This window comes from Ylistrum balloti, unplaced genomic scaffold (assembly GCF_031769215.1).
Source record: "Ylistrum balloti isolate Yb309-2 unplaced genomic scaffold, AGI_CSIRO_Ybal_v1 Utg370452, whole genome shotgun sequence".
NCBI lineage: Eukaryota > Metazoa > Mollusca > Bivalvia > Pectinida > Pectinidae > Ylistrum > Ylistrum balloti.
Window position 1 is genome coordinate 1,264,930 of NW_026782300.1, and position 27,885 is coordinate 1,292,814.

The following is a 27,885-nucleotide window of genomic DNA, read 5'->3' on the forward strand; positions in this document are numbered from 1 at the left end:
TTTTCCAGTATTTGGATGTTGGCGCTGAAGAAGAAGGGAAAAGTCTTGTCTTTTGATAATTGGTCAATAACTGGCTGGCATGGAGTACCACAAAACTTGAAAACAACCAAGTTCCATTAGGCCTTAAGTAATATTTGAGTAGCAACATTTGATTTGATCTCTTTTCTGCCGAGATAAATGACATAGATCTTGTCTCCCTAACCATGTATAAAAGCTGTTCATATTAGACTATGACTTTATGTAGACTTAATGCTAGACAAATTATTATCTGAACCCTTTATTATCACTTACATAATTCTATTTTTATCTCAGACGAAAGCAAACAAGGAAGGTATACCATTTATAGGAAAGCTATTGACTCTTCTAGTCTATATATGGATTTATGATGGTGTTTAAATTATATTTCACATAATGCGGGATTTCTTTCTTCTCTACTATTTTTATGTACAATCCGAGGATATAGAGAGTGGAGCAGAATATAACTTGGGCAAATAACCTTACAGGTTAAGTAATCTTTACACAAAATTGGATAGAAGATTATTTTAAAATTATGTTTAAATGATATACATTATATCTATGGGTATAAGGTTAAAAGTGACAAAAAAAGAATCACATGATATCTTACAAATGTATTAAAACATTGCAACGATTCAGTCATGCAAGACGGGCAGTTGTTTGGAAATTGAATATTTTGGGAATGTTTTAGAATGTTACAACATTTCAGTGATGCTGTTATGATATTGTGGTAAATTACCTTTGCTGGAAGAAGCTTGCAGTGTTTTGTGTATACTGATGTGTGTTGGAGGATATATATATCAAAACATGGACGAGACCTTGACATCTTGATCTGATAATTCACCTCTATCATTTTTGCTATCCAGGACATGTATGTGGAAGAAATCCCCTCAGGGCTCCGACATCTATCTCAACTGGTTAACTCCAGTAATCTGTATTAGATGCAGTGTGCAGTGCTGTTTGTTGTCTGTCTGTTAGATATTGGATGTTTATGTTAGGGCTCTGCGTTTTCTCTGGTGGTGATGATTTACTATCACATGTTCAAAACGCTAGTCACTGCATTGTTGTCAATAGATAATGTCCTAAAGGAAAAAGAGATATGTAAATATAGATAGTGTAATAAATTTACTGTTGCTGATTTCTTATATTGAGAGATTAAATGTAAAAAAATATGTTTGAAAAATACACTCCAGAACGATGTCAAATATATGAAATCAAGTGAAAATCCTGGTAAATCAGAGAAGGAAACTTGGTGGCAGAGTTGTTGTAAATTTTGATAATTTCAAGTTTGCTTTTCTGCTTTTTGTTGATTGGAAGTGATTATATTATAAAATATTGGCAAACCTATCCATCTTGTAGGAACAAATAAAGGGTGATGTATTATGTTTTGCCACAATTATGATTAAGTTATCAGTATAATACAATATATGTTACCAGCCAGTGTAGGAAATTAGAATCCTGATGGTTTACATTGATAACAGCTAAGAATAAACATCTAGAAACAACAACAGTTAATTGACCTGGGTAGGATGAAAGGATTGTGGAATTCCATCTGAACTACTTTAGCACATGTTTTATAACTTCAGTTAGCAGAAGTAATGCAATTTTAAAGTTTCCAACCAGTCTAGATAAAATCATTTACAATTGTATTATATATTATCAAATAGGTTTAGTACAATGTGTTATTTATGTATTATTGGAATATGTCAGATACTGTTAAACATGCCATTTACTAAAAACTCTGTTTCAAGTGGATTTGCACAATTTCCCTGCCATTAGAGATCAAGCGTTTGCATTGTTGAGAAACTGTTATTACTTCAGAACAAAATATGATTAGAAACATTCTCTGTAAAGATGATTGTCTTCATGGTGATTATTTTTCTTGTCTGTGCATCTGTTGTTTGTATAGCTTATACAGCAGATTATAAATCTGTAGACATTGATCAAAGCTCAACAGGTCAGTTCATATTCACACCATGATATTATTCTACTTTCATAGGGTCAGAGGTCAAGATTAGTTATACTTTGATGGTCAATGGTTGAGGTTATAGGGTCAAAGGTTAAGGTCGGTCTTAGATGGTCAGTGGTTAAGGTTATAGGGTCAAAGGTTATGGTTAGTTAGTCTTTGATGGTCAGTGGTGAAGGTTAAAGGTCAAGGGTAAAGGTCACACTTTACCAGTTTCGATAGAGGTAAAAATCTGAGTTATAAATTGTTTTCACTTTTTTGTGAAAGTGTGGGGCAAAATTATCAGAAACAATGAAAAACAACAATTAGAGTGGAGATGGGGAAACCCAAAAAGGAAAAAATAGAAAATAAATATGAGATAGGTAAAGTTTGATGGAGTCAAATGAAGAGTTACAGTGAATAGGAAGTGATGAATTAAAAGAAGACAAAATGAGAGAGAAAAAAAAAGAAAAAGAATAAATAAGGAAATTAACCCTGGTGTGAATGACTGTGGGAGGATTGAGATAGAACACTTGGCAACCTTTCCAGTTTTATCTTGTTATCCCACTCGATTACTACAACAGAACATGTAGAAGGTGTAAGGGCAGAGTTATCTGCTACAGGCATGGGGGAATCCAGAGAGTCAGCGGACCATGTCTGCTCTTGATGGAAAACTTCCCTGTTACTTATGATGCAGATCATCATCATCCTTCTTGTGTTTGTCGATTCTGTGACCTTTTGACATTCAGTGTACTGTTACTGCACATACCTCAATGAAAGATAGGAGGATATGTCAGTATAGTAAGCATGTTATTGTTATTTGGAGTTATAGAGGTTTCAGATTTCTACAACTGCATATTAAATGAGAAATTTGGACTTCCGCCCTTGAAATTAATACCTGTTTATTTTTAGCATTTTATGTGTCTTTTAGTTACTTAGAAGGCTATTAAAAATGATTTAGTTACATGTATGCATACTCTAGAATGGGGAAAAAACAGTAACTTTCTCTCTAGAAATCCATCTGGAATACTTGTATTGACTGTTGAAAAAAGTAGGCTTTCTTGCTGTTAACCTTGAAGTTTGTGTGTTAGAAGACCAGGAATTGTATAACAAAACTAGGTAAGGCCTACTGTAAAAACCTATCAGTTTGGTATGATTTTGAGATGACGTTTGGTAAGATTCACTACATCGCTGCTTGTCTCTAATATAAGAAATTGTTACTTTTTGAACCTGCTCTGATCCATTTCAGTGCCACCCTCTGTTTTTACTTGTGACATGATGGAATCTATCTCAGCTCCAAAGTATTATTGATGTAGGATTCAATGTTCTGGCAAGGCAGCTTGCAGGGTAGACTGGAGTAATGATGTAATTTTGTAGTAGGGTCCCTAGGAGCTATCCATTTTCATTGTCTCTGGCCTAATGGCATTTTAACGTAACTGTAAAGGAAACAAGTCTAGGAATAGTCTGTCAGCGGCGTCAATATTAGTCGAGCAATGCTTTATTTAAGGCGTATAGCTAGGCTAAGACATAGAGTAACATAGCGCTTGGATTACACATATTCTCTTGAGTTGGAATAGCATTATAAATAAAAAGTTATTGATAATAGTAACCATTGATTTATATGTGTATCGGAAGGGAACAATGACAAGTGATCTATCTGGAAAATCAGACATGTGATGTTTGATGACCCAAAAAAAGAAAAATGAAAATTGAAGTTTGATGACAAAGATTGATGACTTGGAGAAGGATGGCAAATTATGATATCTCCAAGGAGCCAGAAGTGTAGTTTGATGATAAAAACATATATCCAAGGGTTTACTGAAGGAGGAGGAGGACGACAACTTGAACATCACCCTGGAGACAGAAGTGAGGTTGGACAATAGAAATGTTCGATCTCAAAAGGAAGACAGCAGCTTAGTAATATTGCCCAAGAGATGGCAGCACAGTTGATATTACTTCTAGGAGAACAATTCAGTGAGCCTTACAGGAAATACTGTACAATTTCCTTTATTATATAATTGTGTGATATATTACATCACCAAAGGAGATGACTGCTTTATCTACACTCATAAGTATGCATCATTTCTTGTCAAAAGCACACACCTTACTGTATCTTCTTACTCTGTGTGTAATGATTGGTTATTTTCTTCTCATGTTTTAAATTTACTGAATTAAATTATCATTTTTTCAGAAAAATTCTTATGGTCCTGTAAAGTTTAGAGTAAAGTAGCACATACAGTGAACACTCCGACTTTGACAGAACATGTGACAACATGGTTGTGAAGCTATGTCAACAAGAAAATACACTTCATTGTTACTGGGAAACACATTACTTTCTTATTGTGAATGTAATAATGATAAAATCAGCATCATTTGTTTCATATTTCAGTTGTGTTCTGAAACCTTTCACAAGTGGGATGTAGATTATACTTTGTGGAATATCAAGACATTCCTGCAGTAGAATCTATATATCACAAACATAAACAAAACATAACAATCTTTAATGCCTGTTAAAATGGATACTAGCATGCATAAAAGCAATCCTGTTCAAGAACCTGTTCCTTTTTGAAGGACTTGTCACACTGTCTGGCCTATCGACTTGAGTTGAACTTGACTGATACCTGATATGTAATAGTACTCTTCTCTGTCTATCATCAAAGTAATTTATTTACATTGTGAAGAAAATAACCCCAAGTTCAGATTAAAATATATGAAGATGTGTGTGTCTCAGGTTCAGGAATGGAAAGTCCAGAGAACTGAGGAAATATTACTTTTGTGAGAAATGTGTCTGGCCACTGTAATGGAGTAGAGAAATGTTTTCACCAACATGTATACAGTCACATACCAACAAAACATTAAAAAGAATTGTTTCTTGGGACTCTCTGCTTACAATCAGTCATTGATTCAATTGTTTGTATGTTGTAATATAAAATCATACATAAAATACTGAAAGGAGAGAAAAAAACCCAAAATCAGAATCATGAAATCATTGTATGAAATGACATGGGATAGATTTGTGATATCATTTCAATCAGATTTCACCCTCAGTCCAAAAACATTTGTATAAATGTCATTCAAGGTTCATAAAATCTGCAGTGTTACATGCCTTAACATTCAATTTGTTAAAATTTTCCATTAATTACTGAACAAGTATTGGCTTTCATGGGCTTAAACTACACTGTTATCTCTTAAGTCCAAAATGTCCCATATTCCATTTATTTTATATTCCAGATTGACAGTATCATTTATAAGAAAGGTTGGAACTGTTTGGCTTTTGGTAATTGTTGAAGACTGACAGATTACCCTTCTACATGTCAAAAGGGTCTGTCAGATCATATATTATTTGATTTATATGTGTTGTGTGGTTAATGTGAGAGAGAATTCCCCTATGTTTTGGGCTGTCAATACAACTTTGCTCCAAGCTAACAAATGACTGAATATTGAGCTCTTTGATAGTTTTTGATTTATGACAGTGGTAAGTGACAGATATCAATAGAACCTTATTTGTGTTTCCATTTCTTTGAAGATTTATGATATTATTCCTTAACTGGCTTCATAGTAGTAAAATTTTAAGAAAGTTTTGTTTAATATCTTATATTGTCATAAAAAAGCCATATGAACACATTGCCCATTGCTGTTTTTCAATGATACAAACTAAAAACTTACATCAGCCAAAAAGAGCTCCCCCTTTCCTTTGCTATTTTATTGTTCTTAGGATGCCTAATTTGAATGATTATGGTACATTTCACAAGGTGATATAGGAGAATGGTCCTCCTTCTCTCTACATTTTCCCATTCATGTGATACTTATTTTGATATACAGTTGTACCAGATGTGTACATTATACAAGATTATATGAGAATATTCCTTGTTTCTGACATTTTGTCCATACCAAGAGTGCTTATTTTGATATGTGTGGTACAAAATGAGATAAGACAGAATATTTCAGTAAGGTATTGATAACAGGCCCATTATGCCATTTATCTATGTCTGGGGTGTGTGTACTATAACATTTATTGTACAGAATGTAGAATAACAAGTGGCTGACCCTTGACAAGGTTGGTAGATTAGACGTGATGCATTGGAAAATTGTCGAGTCTGATGGAGTGTCCACACAGGATAAAACAAACAAGCATCGATGTATAATCAATGTACAAATCACCTCCAGATTAATACCACAGACAATCTAGTTTTAGTATATTCTAAAGAATGACTGGTATTCTCCAAAATCAATTCCACTCCTCAGTTATTCCTATTGATTATCCTGTTTTATCCTATGTAGGACCTGTTCATCCTCATCTTATGAAATCTGGACCACATTGCTGGTGTCAGAACTTGGACACTAACCAAGGGAAAGTTAATTTAATATGGTGGAGAATTGGTATTGTTATTGAATAATTTTGCTGAAGGTTTGATCCTGTATGATATCTTGTTGAGTCATGTTGTTTGATATATAACTTTTGTATTTTTCAGATAATTCATGGCACAGCTACAGGTATGTACTCAGTTTTACTCTCTTCATATGGCCAAGTTAATACAATTAACTTCTAAAATAAGGTGTACAGAGTGCTGTATTTGATAGTTAAAAAAGGGATGATGGTAATGTTATTTAGTACAAAACACACTTGAGATGGTGGTATGTGTTGTTTAGTACAAAACACACTTGGGATGGTGGTATGTGTTGTTTAGTACAAAACACACTTGGGATGGTGGTATGTGTTGTTTAGTACAAAACACACTTGGGATGGTGGTTTGTGTTGTTTAGTACAAAACACACTTGGGATGGTGGTATGTGTTGTTTAGTACAAAACACATTCGGGATGGTGGTATGTGTTGTTTAGTAAAAAATATACTAGTGACGGTGGTACGTGTTGTTTAATACAAAACACACTTGGGATGGTGGTATGTGTTGTTTATTAAAAAATATACTAGTGACGGTGGTACATGTTGTTTAGTACAAAACACACTAGTGACGGTGGTATGTGTTGTTTAGTACAAAACACACTTGGGATGGTGGTATATGTTGTTTAGTACAAAACACATTCGGGATGGTGGTATGTGTTGTTTAGTAAAAAATATACTAGTGACAGTGGTACATGTTGTTTAGTACAAAACACTCTAGTGACGGTGGTATGTGTTGTTTAGTACAAAACACACTTGGGATGGTGGTATGTGTTGTTTAGTACAAAACACATTCGGGATGGTGGTATGTGTTGTTTAGTAAAAAATATACTAGTGACGGTGGTACGTGTTGTTTAGTACAAAACACACTTGGGATGGTGGTATGTGTTGTTTAGTACAAAACACACTTGGGATGGTGGTATGTGTTGTTTAGTAAAAAATATACTAGTGGCGGTGGTACATGTTGTTTAGTACAAAACACACTAGTGACGGTGGTATGTGTTGTTTAGTACGAAACACATTTGGGATGGTGGTATGTGTTGTTTAGTAAAAAATATACTAGTGACGGTGGTACGTGTTGTTTAGTACGAAACACACTAGTGACGGTGGTATGTGTTGTTTAGTACGAAACACACTTGGGATGGTGGTATGTGTTGTTTAGTACAAAACAGACTTGGGATGGTGGTGTGTGTTGTGTAGTCATCCTTAAGTCATCCTTAATTGACCATAGCTGTTCATTGGACATTAAACAATATAAAATCAAACTTGCTAAAATAGAAAAGGTATGGTGGTAATCAGCAGAATCAGGAGAAAACTAGGGGTGATGGTGCTGTTAGAAAACTTGCAAGGAATAGTGGATACTCCATACTAAATACAGGAGGGATGATGGCACTCAGTGTAGAATACATAAAACGAGGTGATACATATAGAATACAGGAGGGATGGTGGCACACGATGTAGAATACATAAAACGAGGTGATACATATAGAATACAGGAGGGATGGTGGCACCCGATGTAGAATACATAAAATGATGTGATACATATAGAATACAGGAGGGATGGTGGCACCCGATGTAGAATACATAAAACGAGGTGATACATATAGAATACAGGAGGGATGGTGGCACCCGATGTAGAATACATAAAATGATGTGATACATATAGAATACAGGAGGGATGGTGGCACCCGATGTAGAATACATAAAACGAGATGATACATATAGAATACAGGAGGGATGGTGGCACCCGATGTAGAATACATAAAATGATGTGATACATATAGAATACAGGAGGGATGGTGGCACCCGATGTAGAATACGTAAAATGATGTGATACATAGAGAATACAGGAGGGATGGTGGCACTCGATGTAGAATACATAGGGATAGTAGTACTCACTTTTAATGCACCATGGAAGTATAAAATGCACAAAGGAGTGTGATATCATGTATAAAATACACAAGGGATGGTGGCACTTAATTTAAAATGCACCAGGAATGATGGTACTTTATAGATATTATACAAGGGAGGATGGTACTGGGTGTAAAATGTATAAGGGAAGTTGATACTTATAGAATACACCAGGAATGAGGAATGGTGGTATTTTAAACCCATATGGTTGATAGCCAGGAAGATTCTGCATCAAATTCCTTTCTAATGTATCAAAATTGTTAGAGTACAAAGCAACAATTCATGAATAGCAAGTTTGCTGTTGAGATCTAAGGATTTTATTTTATGGATCATTGATTGTCAGATGAAGTATGAAGATTGTATATTAATTGGTACACTGGTAGATAGGAGGTTAATACTGGATACTGTTGGTTTAAATCCTGTATATATTTAATTTCAGACTCCTGGGAAAACATTCATACTAATGTTGTTTACACTGTCATCAAAATCATCAACATGACTAATGTGTTTGATTTCTCAATTTTCATTACTCTCATCTCAAATTGAACTAAGTACTCAGTTTTCCTTCAGACCTGGTTTCTACATTTATCACACACATATACAAAAGCACACACAACTCAAAGGCATACTTTGTTTAGTTGTTATAATGCTGATTTTATGCCTTGTAACTGTAAATGAAGGTTTCTAATGCTGTTTTCCGTGTGAGAACTTATTGGGCTGTGAGATTTGTGTGATTACTATTATGGTGCTGGGTGTTTGAGCAGGGCCAATAATGAAATGGTTTGTATGGATGTCCCCTTGGGAGTTGATTAATGCATTAATGAGGTATTGATGCACTGTCAGCTAATCTCTGACCCAGTGATTGGACTACTGCTGCCTGTATGATGCATGCTGAAATCAGGACAAAATGCTGCATGTTTGCTACACATTCATGCAGACCCCAGTGGGAATTCTATGCTGTAGACTAATTCAGATACCAGTCAGGGCTCAATGCTGCAGGCTACTTCAGACCCTAGTCAGGACTCAATGCTACAGACCAATTCAGACCCCAGTCAGGTTTCAATGCTATAGACTGGTTCAGACCCTAATCAGGACTCAATGCTGCAGGCAGATTCAGACCCTAGACAAGACTCACTGCTACAGACTGATTCAGAACCAATTCAGGACTCGATGCTACAGGCTGATTCTGACCCCAGTCAGTACTCTGTGCTACAGTCTGATTCAGTCCCCAGTCAGAAATCATTGCTGCAGGCTGACTCAGACCCATTTCTAGACTCCATGCTACAGACTAATTCAGACTCTAGCAAGGACTCAATGCTGTAGGCTGATTCAGAACCAATTCAGGACTTGATGCTACAGGCTGATTCTGACCCCAGTCAGTACTCGATGCTACAGGCTGATTCAGACTCTAGTCAGGAGTTGTTGCTGCAGGCTGACTCAGACCCATGTCAAGACTCAATGCTACAGACTGATTCAGACTCTAGTCAGGACTCAGTGCAGCAGGCTGATTCAGAACCAATTCAGGACTCAATGCTACAGACCAATTCAGACCTCAGTCAGGTTTCAATGCTATAGACTGGTTCAGACCCTAATCAGGACTCAATGCTGCAGGCTGACTCAGACCCATGTCAAGACTCATTGCTACAGACTGATTCAGGCTCTAGTCAGGACTCAATGCTGTAGGCTGATTTAGAACCAATTCAGGACTCGATGCTACAGGCTGATTCTGACCCCAGTCAGGAACCATTGCTGCAGGCTGACTCAGACCCCAGTCAGGAGTTGGTGCTACAAACTGATTTTGACAGCAATAAGGACTCGATACTACACTTAGATTTAGACAGCAATCTGAGCTCAATGCTACACACGGATTTAGACTGCAATCTAGACTCAAAGCTACACACAGATTGAGACAGCAATCAAGCCACGATGCTGCTCACAGATTTAGACAGCCATTGTGCTGTGATGCTGCTTTTTTGACTTCATGCTGAATCTGAGTCCTTTAATGGAACACATTAGGTAGCAGTCTGTTCAGCTATATTTTTCATTTATTTTATATTTTCAATAAGTTTGCAAGTATTGAAAATAGATAATTGAAAAAGAATTTCCAAATTTGTAGAAATGAACTTCTTTTGCACCTATACAGACTTTGCACAACCCTGGATGATCAAGATTGTCTTTCTCTCAATAATGCTTCAAAATGCAGTCTTTGATAACGAAGTTAATATCAGTGTAACATAGGAGAAACAGTTGTTAGGTAAAAATATAGTACCAGGAGTTATTACAGTTTCAAGGGGAAGCAATTTGATAAATGATAAACATAGTCTATAAAAAAAATAACAGATCTCCTTTTCTGTTGTCTTGGGTACATAAAAAACAATAACTTGTATATGATTTAGGGATAGGAAGGGAAATAACTCCAAAAGATTTTCAATCATTACAGTAGTAATACATTGGGTTTGGCTATAATTCTGAAATCAGGAGAGGGCCATGTACATGGATAGTTGTATATGTACAATTAACCAAAACCCAAATGCAATGGTACTATTTTCAAAATGCTGGTTTTCCTTCGGTTGCCATGGTAATCAAAATCTACTTTGTATCTGTGGGGGTGGAAATTATCTTCAGAGTGACAGTTCTAGTAACTTTTCAACTTCCTCATATTAATGGAAATTAGGAATCAACAGATAAAAGTTTGAATTGACATCTCAGATTTGATACACAATCATTCATTTTTATGCCGATTGCTTCACATGTCCTGTCATGAGGCATTTTATTTTGATAAAACTTAAATGCTAAGGACAGCTTTAATGTTGACTTGTAAAGATTTGTATGTGACGTGGTGACAGTTAAAGCATGGCTGTTTCTGGTTTTTAGCCTGCTTCTGGTATAAAATCATCAAAACTGCTCACATGACAACTCATCAGTATGTATACTCAAATTAACTAAGGACAGCAGCACATAAAATTTGACTCATAGTCAGGGGATGGGAGGACAATTATATGCCGCTTGTTGTTGAGTCTTTTGAGCAGCAAATATGTATTGTTGGGAATTTATTATTATGGATGGGCTTATTGCAAGGTAAGTAGAATTGACTATATCAAAAAGATTTTTTTCTTTACTGAGAAGAAAACATAGTATTTCTATGTATAGATCAAGATACCTTAATAATGTGAAAAGATTCAATTTTGTATCATCGATTGTCTGTGAATCTGTCCTGTGTTTGTTATCTGAGATGCCGCTGAATAATAAAATTGTTTCCAGTCATAAACTTAAGATGATCTCTGAGAAAATGTCTTTAATTGTCAGTTTGGTCAGCAAAGATCTGTCTTCACACCTCATTCATCAAGGTATTGTATCCTGTTTTGTTATGAAGTGTCCAAAGTCATAACTGATAGATAGAATTGAACATGACAATGTTGGTCAAAATAATTTTACTGTGATTGTGTTTTAACTTTGCTAGATTTGTTGAAATCAGATGTAACATAGTATGAATTTGAAGTTTGTTGAAGTAGACTTCAGTACTACAGTTGCAGGAGTGTAGCTGTTATAATTAGCATTTGAAGATTTAAAGCTACAATTTCAGGAGTCTAGCTGTTATAAATAGCATTTGAAGATTTATTGTTGAAATAGACTTTAAAGCTACAATTTCAGGAGTGTAGCTCTTATAAATAACATTCGACGATTTAAAGCTACAATTTCAGGAGTGTAGCTGTTATAATTAGCATTCGACGATTTAAAGCTACAATTTCAGGAGTGTAGCTGTTATAATTAGCATTCGACGATTTAAAGCTACAATTTCAGGAGTCTAGCTGTTATAAATAGCATTTGAAGATTTATTGTTGAAATAGACTTTTAACGCTACAGTTTCAGGAGTGTAGCTCTTATAAATAACATTTGAAAGTTTATTGTTGAAATAATAACAGTAGCAGGAAGTAGAGTGAATGACTTATTTGGTCTCTACTGAGACATGGCCAGGAATTCACAAGGAAATGTAAATTTCTGAAGAATTTTCTTCCATTTCGTTACAAAGAAGGGGATCCTGAGAGTTGCCATGGTAACAGGACAATGGTTGCAGTACTAATTGATTGGGAGCTGGTGGATGGGTAAATCTATGGAGCATGGGCTGTGATTATACTTTGGGTCTGAAAGTAGACTGGGACATCGTGGAGATATCTTTTAGCTATGGTATATTCAGTGTTTGTGTGTGTGTTTCCGTCAGTTTGTCAGAAGCTGCAACACCACAAGCACCAAACACACTAGCGATTTATTGGAGAATCATGTGACACTCAGTCAAGATTTTCAGGAAAAAGTAAGCAGCCTCCGCCGCTGTTTGATCTGGACATATATAAATGTATGTATACATCGTTTGTGTGTAATGTCTCTATAGATAGTGTGTTGGTCAGCTGTCATCCTGTAGTAGACAACACTGTAGAGTGGCACGAGACTGGATGTGAACACCACTGTGAGAGGAAGAGGAGAGAACCAGATGTGGTATACCCATGTTGTGCTATGTGGGTCTGGCCAGCTGGTGGTGGTGAAGTAGTATAACCAGCATAATGACATCATTATGGTATAGTGGACTACTACTGTAGAGCCATTGACCAGAGGTGTTGTTGGTGTGGACATAGAAAAGTCCAGTGGTCATCACTAACCTCCAACATACATACCATTATAGATTATCAATATGTGAATCCATTGTAAAAATATCTGGTGGAGAGTGTGAATCACCTGATGGTACTACAGTATACTGGAGAACAGGACTGGACATTCCCTCGACCACAGGAGGCGTGATACTCTGGTAATACAGGGCAAGCAGGGATTATTATAACATCAGAAAGAAGGGATATGATTGTCTGTGCTGATTACACATGTGCTGTCTAATGTGAGATATACTCTCACTGCTGTCCTGTCTGCCATATGATTACTGTCCTATTCATTATAGGAAATAGGATCCCATATCTTCAAGAAGATATATATATATATATTAACATATTGGTTAGATTTATTATTTGCAATGTGTGATCAGTGCTCCAGCTAAACACATATGGTCACAGACTCAGTAATGGTTTCCTGGACATGAGGAGTAACAGAGATTTTATGGTATGTGTGTGGTGTGTGTACTAACACAGGACAAGATTCCATCAACAGCAGCAGTTCTGTATAACAGGTAGGATTGATATTCCTATAAACCTCTGTACAAGATTTGATATATACATTGGTGTTGTTATTCATTTTTCATGTTGTGGGAAAAGTTCTATCAAAATGTAGGTGATATTGTTGTCAGACATGTTGTCATCATTATAGTTCTCATGTCATGTGAATGATATGTTTCACTTATCATGTCAGATAGATTTGTTTTGCTTGAAATGTTGTCATTGCCATGGTTCAGTTGTCATGTTTTAAATATGGTTTTCAAATCATGCCCTCACATTCATTGTTCACTTGTCATACCATCATAGACATGGTTCTCTGGTCATGTCGTAATTGTCATGGTTCACTAGTCACATCATGATCAATATGGTTCACTTGCCATGTCATTAAAGTCATGGTTCACTTGCCATGTCATCAAAGATATGGTTCACTTGTCACATCATCATTGACATGGTTTATTTGTCATGCCATCAAAGATATTGTTTACATGTAGTGTCATCATTGACATGGTTCACTTGTCATGCCGTAATTCAAAGTTCACTTGTCACATCATCAATGACATAGTTCACTTGTCATGCTATCTTATACATTGTTCACATGTTATGCCATCATAGGTATGGTTTACTTTTCATGTTATCACAAATATGGTTCACTTGCCATGTCATCAAAGATATGGTTCACTTGTCACATCATCATTGACATGGTTCACTTGTCATGCTATCTTATACATTGTTCACATGTTATGCCATCATAGGTATGGTTTACTTTTCATGTTATCACAAATATGGTTCACTTGCCATGTCATCAAAGATATGGTTCACTTGTCACATCATCATTGACATGGTTCACTTGTCATGCTATACTTATACATTGTTCACATGTTATGCCATCATAGGTATGGTTTACTTTTCATGTTATCACAAATATGGTTCACTTGCCATGTCATCAAAGATATGGTTCACTTGTCACATCATCATTGACATGGTTCACTTGTCATGCTATCTTATACATTGTTCACATGTTATGCCATCATAGGTATGGTTTACTTTTCATGTTATCACAAATATGGTTCACTTGCCATGTCATCAAAGATATGGTTCACTTGTCACATCATCAATGACATAGTTCACTTGTCATGCTATCTTATACATTGTTCACATGTTATGCCATCATAGGTATGGTTTACTTTTCATGTTATCACAAATATGGTTCACTTGCCTTGTCATCATGGACTTTGGTTCCTGTGGTATGTCTTTGTGCTGTCTGTTCATTTGAGTCCATTTGTCCTATAGTAAAACAGAATATCTATTTATATTTATACCTACAGTGAGGTTCTTACATGATGGTTCTGCATTAATCTATCTTATCTTATAAAATACCCTGTCTATTCTAGCCTGCAATACATACATCATCTTATGTATGAAAGACAGTCGGTTTTTCTTTTGTGATTGACATGCACATAAGGTATATATGTTTTACAAAGCTGACCAGATATCCATTCAAATATTTAAGTGCATTAACATGACAAACAATTATATGAATGCATTTAAAGCCACCGTCAAAATATGTAACTGTCTGTAGATTCTGTGATGAAATCCTTGGAAGTTTTACATGTGTCATCACCCTTCAGTAGTGAGACCTATCAGGGCCTAGTGGCGGGTTGGTGTTGTTTATTTTATAAAAATGTATGTATATGTTATGAAGTATAGGCACGTGTGTTAGTTTTTCTGATCTTGCTGGTAAAGTGAAAGCTTGTCTGAAAGTTGTAAAAAGGCAGACTTGGCGAACGCTGGGTCAGCTTCTTGTTTATAGATACTCAATCAAGAAGAACTCTGGAATTTTGATGTGCTCAGACTAGATGCACCATGAGACAAGATCTGGTTTAGGAGGGGGTAGTTTATCTCTCTATCACACTGGTGTACACAGATGTCTACACAAGGATTCAGTGGGGGTGGTAGTATGCATAGACCTCCTCTGTTTTCTGTTAAATCTTTATACACTTCACTGGGAGATGTAAAGGGTAAAACCTGCCTTGGGTTTTGGTGGGATGATTTGTGTTATATATGATATGAGTTGTCTAGTTTCAGATAGCTAGGTACGTAAGCTTGACCATGGTTGGAAACATTTAGGTATGGATAAGAGAGGAAAAGCTAGATGTCTGATATAGCTAGATATTGTAGGTATAACCTTGATTATGACCTTGGATAGGGTATAGTTATGTACTGTTGGTATGACTTTGGTTAAGGTATAGTTATGTACTGTAGGTATGACTTTGGTTAGGGTATAGTTATGTACTGTTGGTATGACTTTGGTTAGGGTATAGTTTTGTACTGTAGGTATGACTTTGGTTAGGGTATAGTTATGTACTGTAGGTATGACTTTGACTGTGACCGTGGGTAGGATATAGTTATGTACTGTAGGTATGACTTTGGTTATGGTATAGTTATGTACTGTAGGTATGACTTTGGTTAGGGTATAGTTATGTACTGTAGGTATTACCTTGCTATGACCTTGGTTAGATACTGTAGGTATGACCCTGGTTAGGGTATAGCTAGATATTATAGGTATAACCTTGACTGTGACCTTGGTTAGGGTATAGTTATGTACCGTAGGTTTGACCTTGCTATGACCTTGGTTAGGTACTATAGGTATGACTTTGCTATGACCATGATTAGGGTATAGTTAGGTACTGTAGGTATTGCTATGACCTTGGTTAGGGTATAGTTATGTACTGTAAGTATGACCTTGCTATGACCTTGGTTAGGGTATAGTTAGGTACTGTAGGTATGGCCTTGCTATGACCTTGGTTAGGGTATAGTTAAGGACTGTAGGTATGACCTTGCTATGACCCTGGTTAGGGTATAGTTAAGTACTGTAAGTATGACCTTGCTATGACCTTGGTTAGGTACTATAGGTATGACTTTGCTATGACCTTGGTTAGGGTATAGTTAGGTACTATAGGTATTACCTTGGCAACAGTATTGTAAGATACTGTAGATATGATCTTGGTTAAGGTATAGTAGTGTACTGAAAACATATGGTGCAATTTTTGTTGAGACTGGTATAATATAACAACACAATAAATATTCATCCCAGCATATTTGAGCTTGGATTTGGATCGAGTGGACCATCTGTCACAGTGTCATATGCTACACTGTTTAAACATGTGTTTATCCAATTGGAGAAACTTTATTGTTGCAGGTACAAATTATATGGCATAGTGGTTTTTTTGCATATGGATTCTGATTATATGATGTGGTTCACCAACCTTTGATCTGGATCCATGTTGTGTAGGCTTTTTTTAATGAGATTATAATAATAAAATTATTGAGCAATATCATTTGATCTTGGAGAAAGATATAGTTTTTATCTTCTTTTTTTTATTTTTTAAGCTGGCAAAAATTTATATCATAACTCTGAAGTCTTGGTAACATTATTTTGAGGTTTGAATGCTTTTGATTTGTTTCTAGCATGAAAGAGAATGTGAGAGACAGAGAGATGTTATAGTCTTTCTGTAACTTTAACACTTCTATATGGCCTTATTTTTTATATAGGGCAGTAAAATGATACAGAGAACAATTCTGATGCATTATGGCTTATTTTGTTATGGGGCCCTGATACTAAATAATGCTCAGCAAGTTATCACTACACTTGCTATATTCCATTATTAACAACATAAAATGTAAACAACAAGAAGGCAAGGAAACCTACTGACCTGTTCGTTTTTTATGAGATGATATCTGAATTGTATATTTTCTGGTTAATGGTTGAAAGTCATTTGATGGCTAGAAATTGTGATACAGTGATACAGTGGCAAGAACAGACAAGATAAGAGGCATTTCAGTAGTGTGATAGTTTCTTGTGATAGACAGAACTATACCTGATGATATATCTTCTTCCCCACAACATCAGTGGAAAATTTTGAAAGAAAAACAAGCAACATTTATAGATGTAAGCTTTCAGCCCTGGAAATGAAACATGTTTTACTGCAATATAAACAAGACGAGGATCACATGTCAAACAGTTTGTTATTCCAGTCAATGCTGGCAGTAGATCTAAAACTGAAAGTGACCATGTAGAGGATAGGGATAGATTATAGAGGGTTGAATTTAGGTTATCAGAGGTTAGGTAGACACTACGACTATGTCTACAGAAATAGATCAGCTGTACCTCAGGTGTAGGATGGACCAAGAGATCATACAATATTGGCACAGGTGAAGTAGACCTTATCACCATGTCTACAATAACCATGTGTCATCCATCATCTGCTAACTTTTTCACATTATCGGCTCCTTCTCAAGAAGTGCTTAGCCAATTCAAACCAAAGATACTGGTTACTAGCATCAATACCTGATGGGACATCGAAATTGCAGTAATCATGGTCCTCATCCACATAGGGCTCATAGGGCTGAAAGAACTTGTTATTTAAAAAAAAAAAACACACAGTCCTTTCCCAAAGGAGACATAAGTGAAATTGATGCTTAATGTGGTTGTAATGTCAAAGGGAAGCTCTAGCAAAAGTGTGAATTAGGTTATCTTGGGATGTAGCATCCTGGGGTTTGGACATTATTTGGGAAGAAGCAAAAATACTGATACAACAATAAAATGCTAATCGCTTTGAAGCATGACATTCTGTGGGGTCATGTTTTAACCGTTGTAGGGAATCCAAAGATTATTTTGAAGAAAAGTTTCATGGTCACAGGGTCAAATGTGAGCGAGACTTAAAATTTCTTGAAAAACATCACCTTTTTGTAAAGGCATTTGTATAATGCATTTGAAACATTAACTATAATATCACTTTACCTCACTATTTCCTTAACCAACACTGTGTCTGAGTACCAGATACCAGTTATTTATAGACAGTTTTGGAGGAAAAATTGACTATCCAGAGAAAATACCTGTAGAAGACCAGGCTCCTTGAATTTGAATGACTGTAAAGGCTAAATGGACCTCTTCTTGTTTTGTTTTATACACATTTCAACATTGCCTTGGGAACTTTGGATGCTTTTTGAAATAAAAAATGGATGAAATCTTATTGTTAAAACTGAAATTAGGTATTTATCAATATATTTTAAGGTAAACAAAGATTTAGCCCTGAATGTCTGTGGCATCATAACTTAATATATTTCTTATGTAGTTATTCCAAACTGTGATGTTGTATTGCTGTTTGCATCATGTTTGCACAATCCATATTGTGGCAATATCCTTACACCAGACATCAATTACCTTGTGGCATCTTTTTAATGCAAGTACCCAAAAGCAATATGCAGATATCATTTTCTAAATCAACTAAATAAATTGTCTCATGCTGTATTTCATCTGTGAATTTCATATGTATCTAATTACTGTATATGTGTGGCAGTATATACAGGGGGTGGCATCATGCTAGTGAGCCTTTGTGGCAGTAGATACAGGTGGTGGCATCATGCTAGTGAGCCTTTGTGACAGTATATACAGGTGGTGGCATCCTGCTGGTGAACCTTTGTGGCAGTAGATACAGTTGGTGGCATCATGCTAGTGAACCTTTGTGGCAGTATATACAGGTGGTGGCATCCTGCTGGTGAACATTTGTGGCAGTATATACAGGTGGTGGCATCATGCTAGTGAACCTTTGTGATAGTATATACAGGTGGTGGCATCATGCTAGTGAACCTTTTTGGCAGTATATACAGGTGGTGGCATCATGCTGGTGAACCTTTGTGGCAGTATATACAGTTGGTGGCATCATGCTAGTGAACCTTTGTGACAGTTAATACAGGTGATGGCATCATACTGGTAAACCTTTGTGGCAGTCTATACAGGTAGTGGCATCATACTGGTAAACCTTTGTGGCAGTATGTACAGGTGGTGGCATCTTGCTGGTGAACCTTTGTGGCAGTATATACAGGTGGTGGCATCATGCTAGTGAACCTTTGTGACAGTTAATACAGGTGATGGCATCATACTGGTAAACCTTTGTGGCAGTCTATACAGGTAGTGGCATCATACTGGTAAACCTTTGTGGCAGTATGTACAGGTGGTGGCATAATGCTGATGAATCTTTGTGGCATTTTCTACAAGAGTGGCATCACGCTGGTATATTTCCTTCTGTGGATAAAGTGCATGTCATTATGTACATCGTTTGGCATTAGTCACAACATGGTAAGGTTGTATCAGTAACAGATGGCTTTCAGTTTTGTATAGAAGACTCTGTCATGAGTAGCATTCACAGCTGAAAATTTCATCTGCATGATTTATTTGTCATCTGATAGAGTAAGTAGTGATAACCTGTCTAGTTCTGTCTGTTGTCTAAATGCTGACCTCTCACGACTTTCAGAAGTAATATATTGATGTTTAGCATGCACATGATCAGTGCCAAACACAGGTTTTGCCATGTTCACATTCGGTGATACGTGTGCTGTGTGTGAGCAAGTATCGATCTACTATATGTATTGATTGGAACTTTCACCAGAGAGAATGGTAAATACTGGCCAAGATCTCAGCTCCACTGTGAGAATTGGGTTTGTTGAGCATTATGTGACATTCTGCTGGAGCTTTGGAGCGAAGCCAATGTACAATGCTTTCTCTCTTGGCATCCTTGTGATAGCCAATCTCTGTCCAATTGTCGGTGGATGTTCCAGAGATTGCATAAGGGGCCAGAGGCCATGTGGAACCTTGTCTGGATGTGGTACACTGGTGTATAGTCTGGCACCAGACTGGTTGTAGCCTGCTTCCCAAGACTTCAAAATATATTTTTCCTCTAGCCCCCATATTCTTGTGGGTCCCTTAAACTGCCTCCAGTCCCAGTGATAAGAGTGCTGGCTGATATTAGTACTGACAACGTATCACCAGAACTAGATTGGTTTTAACAGATCATAACAACTTTAGTTGCTCTACAATGATCTGTTTACAGTTTCAATGTATATAACCTTGTTAATAATAGAATGTAATGAGATGCTTTCCTAGCAGTTTTGATATGGATTTCCAAAGTCTCACAGTTGTCTGGTGAGTAATTAGGACATGTTGACTTGGTGAGTAAATGATTGAGTGGTTTGTTCTATGGCTTGGTTCGCTTGTTTGCTTGGTTGAGTGGCTTGGGGTGGATTGATTGGTTGCTTGGTTCCGAGATATTTTTGTGACAATTGTCACTACAGGTTAAAAGTTGCTATCTATCCTTGTTTTGATTCATATTCTTGGTCAAGGCCACAGCCTTGTAATACTGATGGATAGGTTTGTTTTCCACACAATAACACTGTAAACAGATTAATGATTTCTAGAGAGTAATCCATACACATCACCAGAGATCTCTTAGGAGGTCAAAAGTCAATTCTTTATAGAGATCAATTGATATTAATTAGTCAAAGATCTATACAAATTGATAGGTTGATAGTCAAAGGTCACAAGTGGAATAATGAATCAAGTATCAGAATGATTGACTTGGTCAGAGGTCAAATGAAACAATTTGATCATCTACCAATAGTGCAATAAGTTTGGTATCTTGAGACATAAAGAACTGAATGCTGTGATTGAAATTTGAGATGTATGGATGTAGCTAGTTAGTGATTCTTCTTGCTTCTTATATGATGATGTTTCATGCTCTCCTTGCCCACAACCCCCAAAACACTGTAATGGAATAAAACCACGTTAATAACTGTTGATTAGGTTTTTGTGTGGCAGATTAAGTGCTGTGTAGCCACATCAAGGTAATTACACTTTTGTTAGTATTGATTATGCCTTCAAAACTACTTATTAAACTCACCTGTAGCAAAACCTTAAATTGATATAAAAATATCTGCTAATATATAAAATCACTGGCATTAGTGATTTGAAAGAAGCTGTTCAGCTGACAACTGATTGATGGTTCTAAAGTAATGCAGGAATGCTGTTTCCCAAGTTGGTTGGCTGGCTTCATTAGCTATGATTTTACACATTAGATTGACTCCATGGTCAATAAAGTGCTTTCTCCTTATATGAGTCTGGTCTCTGATGTAAAGATTTCTAATGGGCAATTGTCAGTCTTGTTGAAAAACAGGTAGGACCTCGAGTCAAAAGTGGAAAAAATCCATCTGCTTTAGGTCATCTTTCACAAACTTTTTTTTTCTCCTTTTTGTGGTTAGGTGGACGTTTTGATGTGTATTGTGTTTCAGCCATTTATTAATGAAAGGAGTAAAGTGAAACCTGGGAGACTTTTTCAAGTGCTACTTATTTCAAGGTTAATTAGTACATTCTATCTGCAAGATTGTTATTTTCACCTAAGGGGGCATGACATCATCTTGCCATTTTAACACACCACCAAATGACCTTCTTGTTAGATAGTCTATTTGGTTTTAATTTGGTTGACATGTAAATGCCATTATGATTTGTGGAGAAAAAAATTATCATTGTTTACAATTTTGATTTTCTTCTTCATGTGCTTAGAAAAATTTTCACACAATTTTTTCCCCAATATTTTAAGCAGTTTTATTTCACATTTATTCTTATGCATTGAAATTGCTTCTGATTTCACAGCTTCTTGAAATCATAGTGTCAAATATCATAATTGGGACAGCTGGTGGAAGTGTTGAGGGTAGAATTTTGTGGTGCTAAGAGTCTGAATTTGTGGTGCCTGAATTAGAGAAGAATTTTGTGGTTCAAAGAATCTGGAATGGCATTTGTGGTACCTGTATAAGGGTAGAATTTTGTGGTACAAAATGTTGGTTTTTAACTTGCTTTTGATATTTAGATATTAGATAGTCTTATTTGATTCTGCTAAGTTTGCAGCACCTGATAAATAGGTGAAGCATTTTGTTTATGACATTGCCAGTGATTGACTAGTGTTGAAATGATTACGAAAAGCAACGTGAAAATTGAGAGCTGCGTCTAGACATTGCTAAGGTGTTAAACATTATTTGATTGTTGAGGTCTTGGAATGGCTAGTTATTGGTCAGTATTGATCACACTGGTCAGTTTTGTTATGGTAATGGCAAAGGACTGCTCAACTGTGGTTCTGAATAATCTCAGAAATAGTGTTTCTTCACAAATTCTATTATCAATACTAAGTGTCTTTTCCAGAATTAATTCCTGTGAGATCCAAACTTAGGTTTGGTATTTGCCTTGTTGCTTGTATGGACTTCACCATGTCTACTTCACATGGGCATCACAATATTGATCTATTGTTCCAATAAGTCAGACCAGTGGTAAAAATAGCCAGTGGCTGGTATTTCCTGTGATTGTCTTCCATTTAGGTATTCTGACTTATTACAGCCTCGTTCTAGCATGATGTTGGTTCATACAGATGATGGATGTGGTTAAAAACAAGTTGAAACCTTGAAACCTATTCATATCTAAAATTCTAATTTGTTTTTCTTTTTTGTTTTTTTTTTAACTGGCCTCATGGATTTTGACATTTTGTATTTAGAACAGATTTATGTTCTATAAAATATTGGACTCTTCAGTAGCTTTTGAGTAATCTTGGTTTAATGGTCAAAATCATCTTCAAAGTTTTTTCATCTCATATTAAATTAGAAAAAAATTTCAGTGATCTTCCTTGACTAGTGTGTCCGAATGTCAGTGGAGTTTACCAGTTTTTGTTTTGTTTTTGTTTTTGTTATATAGCTACATACCATCATCTGTTCTCAATACAGGCACTTTACCTCAGTATCTCATGACCATGAGAGTAAAGATGGGTTTAGAGTTCATGGAATGTATGAAAATTTGTTACAGTGCTGTTTAGAAGATATTATTAGCATATGTATGTTATGCAATCTATTTGTTTGACTGAATTGCATTATACAATATAATGACCTCTGTTGTACAATGAAACAAGAAATTACATGGTATATATGCCAATGTTGTTAAGTACAATAAGGAATTTCAGGAGAAGATAAAAGAAGCTGCACCTTGTCTTAGTGTAGATACATATGCTTGTAGCCTGCTACCACATGTATAATAGTGTTTTCATACCTTGCTGGTGCAGTTAGGAGTTTCATGTACAGGATTATAGCTCTAATGATCACGTTGTGAGATCTGGGTGGTTTTGGACGGAGTTCAATCCTCTTGCATCTGAAACCTGATGACCTTGGTGGCTTTAGGAAGAGGTTACCTTACCCAGTTACCTGGAACAGTCCAGTATCTAAAGACCAGCATTCTGTGTAACCTACTCTCTCCCACTCACAAAGAGCAGCAAAATTGAGAATGAATTGCACACATCACCTCAGGTGCAAAAGATAGAGAACTGGAGATAAATAAGCATCAGGTGTTGTCTGTTTGGCTTTAAAGCATTTTCAGTAAAATATGATTTGTCTTTTAATAAATGAAATAGGATTTTCAGTTGTTTGTCACATTGTAAAGCCTTAAAGGAAAGGAAAGTTTTATTTTAAGGGAAGACAACTCTTTATTTTTCTAACTCAAGGAGCCATACTATTAAATATATGAAACAGACACTATTCCAGCATGACATTAACAGAAAATCGTCTAGTTACTGAGATAATACACAATTTGGTCAATAAAGCTGCTTTCAGTCTATCAGATTATCTTACAGTAATTAACTGATTTTTATGGTGAAGAAAACACATGGAAGCTCCAAGACTATTATAATCAAAATAATAGTAGAATAAATAAAGCTTGGCCACATGTTACAACTGAAAGGCAGGGAGGACCCATAAACCGCAGAATCTAGAAACAAAACTCTCTGTATGTTTACTTTGGTATATACTTCACTTGAGCATTGCAGGACATTTGTAGTCTCTATCCCTAATATTTGTTATTTTTGTATCCCTCTCTCCCTTCTGCACATAGCTTCTTTCCTGTTTCAGGATATCTCTTGTGTTTTTCCATATATTTTACTGACATGACCCCTTGTTTTCTGGTCCACTTGCTGCCTATATACCACCTACTGGTAGTAGGTTATAATCTTCATCATTGGAATGGCCTTCTTCAGATTATGGTAAGGCAGTTGGGATAGAATTTTGGGAATAAAGTGCTGGATGGAAATTGGAATTTTGAATTCTTTTGAAGAGGAATTTGGATTATACACATTTCTTCACAAAGCATTTCAAGAATTTAAGATACCTCTTTCCTTATCTTTGGATTTCAAGCAGTGATTTAAAATAAAGTATGATTTTTTAAAAAGTTTTGACATGACTGTTGGAAGGCTATAAACTCTAATGTTGAAAATTTTACCTATCCTATTTTCATTAAGCAGAGTTTTATCCTGGTGCTCTTCAGTCAATGACTTCATTTGCAAATGCTGTTACAGATATGTACTATTTTTATCTATATCAAATATGAAACTAATAACTGACTGTTATGGATAAAGAAAGGTTTACGTGACTGATTGAATCGCATGAATGTATTTTTTGATATTATATAAAAAAAAGTATTTTATAGAATAGATACATAGATTGCAGGGGTTTTGCTGTCCCATGGCTTTACTATTCTTCTTAAGATATATTGACTCAGGGATCGACTGTGCAATTGACATTGATGTAGTTATAGTAAATCAGGGACGTGAATCTCTTCCGAGATATACCACACAATAAAGAACTATCATTATTCTTGACATTTATCAAAGGGCTTTGGAAATTTAAACATATATATGTAACATGTTTTAGTGACAATGCTAGCTTCAGTAATGTCACTAAGTATAAACTTTGATGTAAAGAGGCGACCCAGGATTCATTTCATTATACACCTAGTAGCTTGGAAACCTCAACTGTATGTGACTTTATATAGAAATTTAATTCATAAAATATCATTTAGATCATTTATATTAAGGTTTACAGATAGAGCTGTGTTTTACTTTATATTCTACATTTATATAAGTCTGCCTGAATGGTTAGAGGATGTCTCTATTGTTTCATAATAGGAAACTTTTCTGATGGAATCTGACATTCACAAGACCACATCCTGTTATAGTGTACACCAAGTAACACTACTGTAAGATCTACACACAGAATATATAATTAGAGACTGGTATAGATTGAATTCTGAGAAGTAATCAAGGCTGTATTAATTTTACCTTCCGTAACAGGAGCAAAAGGATTAAAAGTGGCAGAATTGACCTTGCTTTTAGTGATAGAGATGTGAAGGATTGATTGGTCCGGAGGCTGCGAGCTGGTCTAGACTGATTTATCACTGATTTCTAAGACATCCTCACAAATTTACTTCATTATTTAGACTATTTTGATGATATCTGTACAACAAAATTTGTCCTTGTGTCATTAAATCTAATTTCTATTGATCCAGTCTTACAGAATAGGTATAAAGCCTTCTATGATTGGAAAGAAAAAACCACTCCTTTGTCAGAAAGGTTTTTCATTATTCAAGAATGATTCATATATTTAGAAGGAATTGATGCCTATTTCAGAAAGATCTGATGAATTGTAGGTATTTTGTCGCCCAGTTTTCTTCATAAGTTTGATTTATAAAGAGGCATTAATGGCCATATTCCATGATAGAAAACAGTAATGAGGAAATTGTCAGACATTTTGGAATCATATATTTGTCTTATGGACATATTTGGTCATTATAATTTCTCATGTTGATGGGGAAAACAACAGCTATTTGAACATTGTGTTGATGATGTTATGATGCTGAATGAAATATTTTGACAGAATGCTCAAAATGGGATCAGTTCTGAAATGTCACATATTTTATATTAAATATAAAAACATTTTAATTGAAACTCAACTATTCAGCAACCTCCATTCACAAATCGGTTGTGTTATTGATAAGCTTAGGGATACTGCCCCATGCTTTCCTGAGACTGGACATACTGTTTCAATGCTTTATGTACAAACAGGAACGTCTTGTATATGACTTACATTCAATTTTTTTCAGTAAGATTGACAGGGTGTGTGACATGGGGGCTTTATAGAATATGATAGGATAATATGCAGATGTCAAAGTAGAAACAAAAAAAAATATTGGTTTTGTTTTGACCTAATGACACATGTCATATGTGGGGAAGGAAATGATGTGCATCACTCTACATGATTCATACTCCTGAGGAATCTTAATCGTAACACTTGACTGGGGTATGATACATCAGTATATAATTGTTACAGTCCTACTGTTTACAATGAAGCTTACTGGTGGGTGAACAACCATATTGTGTACAATATATCCATAAACTTGTAAGTCTTTAATCAATGTTTTATTACAGTTGGTGTAATGATTGTGAAAAAGTGTACCAGTTGACAAGGTGTCAACTTTACTTCTCATCCTAATTTGTGTTTATTGATATACATGTTTTTTTCAGGGTTTTTTCTCATATAATGAACCTTTAAGTAAAAATGTTTAAATTCTCAGTGTTGTTACTAACCTTTACCAATCCTGATCTTATGTGAGGATAATTAGATAATTTCTGTTTGATTTGTGCAGATTTCATGCCTGCTTATACTATCCATCATTGTATAATACCTTTGTCAACATCGAAAGCCCAGGATTGGTCCTGCCAGATTGTTGAATTATCTCAGGCAATCGCTGACAAATTAGCTCCAGTGAACACCCTTAACACCTTTAGTATTGTTTCTGAAAAGGCTGATCATATCTGTGAAAATTATAAATTACAAAAAAATATCAGAAAAATATATCTCTTGCCTGTACATGTATGTATGGATGAGTATTTCCTGTTATCTAAAAATAGAAGAGTTTGGTAAAAATAACATCTGTGTAAGAGTTAAGCTGATGAAGTAAGAAATGTTGTAACATTATGGACAGAAGTTGTTAGTCCCTGACCCTGTACAAACATTGTAACCTCCCTGTTTGTTTTCTCTGTCCCATGACAATTGTTTACCTGAGCTAAAGTGAAACAAAGCTTCTTTGTAGACATAGTGCTGTGAAGGACATGAGTAAATTGCTGGATATTCCGACAACAGTGGCAAGTTTACATAGGAAAGTGATTGTTTTTGTCAAAGTGAATGTGTAAATAATTTACCAGTGTTTAGTAAATATTGTGTTTGCTAGATCTTCTATTCATTATACTATGCTACAAGTAATAATTGAGCTAAAAACATATATATACATGTCTTATGCAGGGGGCGTATTTTCCTTTGTCCTTTAGTACTTTGTTAATTTTAACTAGTGCTTGTACACTTTCCCTACTCGTCCTCATATGACCCTGGCTGTTGAAGGGACATTTAACCCCGTAAAAAGTAAACTTTCTGTACATCAGAGTAGCTCCTTAAGACTTTCAGAGCTAGTTCTTGAGGACTTGTTGCTAAAGGAAAACATACATGTGTTCACAAATGCATTGGACATACATGTTTTCAAGGATCTGTTTATTGACACACTGGAGAAATATTCAGATATAGTTTTAAGCTGTTGTATAACCCTTGAATAGTTTTTAAATATAATGTATGACATCTATCTTTCTTATTTTGGATAATTTCAAGTTTCAGATGACTAATTCCACAAATTTTCTTAGCATTTATACATTAGTGTGAATCGTCAACTTGATTTGAAATCCTCAGAAATTCTACAGGAATAGTTTGATGCTGTTAG

At 35.6% G+C, this 27,885-nt stretch overlaps 1 protein-coding gene across 6 annotated transcripts in view; it reads left to right on the top strand.

The window, feature by feature from the left end:
• The window catches only part of LOC132555126 (plasma membrane calcium-transporting ATPase 2-like), a 146,215-nt gene that overhangs the window by 53,341 nt on the left and 64,989 nt on the right, over positions 1-27,885 (top strand). For 5 of the 6 annotated variants that reach the window (XM_060219474.1, XM_060219475.1, XM_060219469.1 and 2 more), the window contains one exon: positions 6,433-6,454. The gene's annotated coding sequence lies outside the window, so the exon portion shown is untranslated. Of the gene's footprint in view, positions 1-6,432; positions 6,455-12,665; positions 13,439-27,885 lie in introns of those variants that run through there. The other variant, XM_060219472.1, reaches the window with a different exon arrangement.